The 2,297-nt window shown below is 37.8% G+C and overlaps 1 long non-coding RNA gene across 1 annotated transcript; it reads left to right on the forward strand.

Moving 5' to 3' along the window:
- Window positions 1-231: 231 nt before the first annotated feature.
- On the forward strand, window positions 232-1,623 carry LOC148697616 (uncharacterized). Its single transcript, XR_015961806.1, has 2 exons — window positions 232-328; window positions 1,031-1,623. It is a non-coding gene; the product is annotated as an uncharacterized LOC148697616 (long non-coding RNA).
- The last annotated feature ends 674 nt before the right edge of the window (window positions 1,624-2,297 follow it).

The following is a 2,297-nucleotide window of genomic DNA, read 5'->3' on the forward strand; positions in this document are numbered from 1 at the left end:
AAGATGGATTAAATTCAAAAAGATAAGTTTGACGTTCGAAATTAAAGTTAGATATTCGTTCCAATTCAATAATAGACACCAAACGAGCAACGTCACCATAGTCAATTGGGCTGCGTGGTCTCTCACTAAAACCCACCAAATCAACAGACGGGTCGGCCCATTGGGTTGACCCATTTGTACTTGGGCTATTCAACCCCCAATTTCACTTACCATAATCTCTTGCGTGTTGAACCAGTCGAAGAGGGTCAGAAAACAGAGCCGGTTCGAGCTCCGGAGCATCTTCGGTTCTTCCATTCGCCAGAAATTTTCACTTTCTGCTTCAATCCAGGTACTCTTTTCCTAATTGAATTGTTCATATCTACTATTGTTTTGATTTATAAACTAATGGCCCACTTTTCTGGTTCAGCACGGCCTTTTCTTTTTACTAATTTGGGGTTTTTTACTTGATTATCATTTGAACTATTCGAAATTATTCATCTTTACCAGATTCTTGAAATGGGTTTTGGACCAATTTGTAGAAATCACTCGCTTTTTGTGTATTGGTTGTTCAGTTTCTGGCTCAATTTTCGTGTTTCTGGAATGCCAGAGACATTTTTGCTGGCTGGGAATTTGGTTTCTCTGGAAGTGCTAAAAACGTTTTAGGACAACCAAAAACACTTACATTTGGCAGAAAAACTAACATTGTTTCATGGTCATAGAGGTGCACTTTTCCACGAAGCACTTGAATGTCTACTAAAATAACTTTTGGTAAAAGTGCTTATGAGAATAAGTGCTTCCTATAGTGACCGTCATACTGAAACTTCTGATTAGTTTCTCTCTTCTACCATGTTTTTATTTTTATTTTTTGAAAAATACACCAGAATGGTAGTAAAAAACTCTGCAACTTAAGATAACAGAAAATGATTAACAGAAATAGATACGACATTTATTATAGTGATTTACAAATAAATACAAACTTATTGTTTGAATAAAATATGACAATATAGTACATTAAGTAATGCAGGCATCCATGGTTTTCCTTTCTTCTTAGGCCTTTCCATCTGGCTTCACAGTTAAGGTTTGGCACTCATATTCTGAGACAATGTTCTTGTGGATTCTGTCTATGAAAGCAGCAGCTTTGTTGTCAATCCCGGGCTCAGCCACGAACCGGCCTCTGTCCTCCTCGCTCGGCCAAACCCTCCTTGCACTCATGTAGGAATCCTCCGCCATGTCGTCCCCTCTGTGATTGCGTGGCCTCCTCGATTTGAACATGCTGAAGAATGAGAAGGAGGATTTCTTCTCCCTGTTGCCTGCCATAACTCTTTTTCGACACGAAAAGATAATTAAACACAAAGGTTTAAGTGAGATGAAGAAAGTTCTTAGTACTCACTTTGGTTTGTTGTGACTATTAAGAAGGTGGTGTGTATTTATAGTAGGAGGTGATCCTAGTGGAGAATCTTGGAGGATTCAAACTGCAGCTAAGGAAGTGACTTTGGATGGTTGAGATCACAAATAAGACCAGAGAAAAAAGGAGGTTGAAAAGTACATTTTCTATGGTCCTCTACTTTCTCAACTGACCAAAACAGACTCATAGAATCATTGTCTTTCTCAATTGACCAAAGCAGACTCATACGATTATTGTCACTTTATTTTTCGAAACGAGGCTCAGGTGCGGAGCCTTCCACTGTGGACCGAGACTACACAAAGGTAGAACAAACTGTCATGGAAACTGCAGATGTTGCTGGAGCGGGAGATATTTTTCCAAGTGCCGGGTACACATGACACTTGGTGTTCCCCACCTATTAGCATTTGACATCTTGGATATCCTTCAATCTTATTTTTCAATAAATAAATAAAACTAAATGCTAATAGGTGAGGGAACACCAAGTGTCATGTGTACCCGGCACTTGGAAAAATTTCTCCTGGAGCGGGATGTGCTAGCTTCCTTATTCACTCGAGTTTAAATTATCTTTCCCACAAGAATTTAAAAAAAAAGTACTACTATGAAGATTGCATTAAAATTTACAGATAAATCTTTTAAATAGTGATATTCCTCCTCAAGTTCATTGATAACCATTCCACTCTTTTCATCTTCCAAATCATTTAATTAGCAATGATGATCAGCCAAATCTGACCTGTTTAAGGGATGTAACCTACTTTTTTGTCATAGATGTGTAGTTTTATTTGATTAGCTTCGGATTAGCGTACAGAAAAAACCCTATGCCTAGCTACATTTACAAGTTGCAGCAGCTTTTGAAAAAATAGAACTTTAACAAAAAAAACTTTCGGTACTGTTCATTTTAGCGAAAAATCATATT

The sequence above is a fragment of the Pyrus communis genome, chromosome 4 (genome assembly GCF_041283825.1).
Source record: "Pyrus communis isolate YQ-2024b chromosome 4, ASM4128382v1, whole genome shotgun sequence".
In the NCBI taxonomy this organism is placed as follows: Eukaryota; Viridiplantae; Streptophyta; class Magnoliopsida; order Rosales; family Rosaceae; genus Pyrus; species Pyrus communis.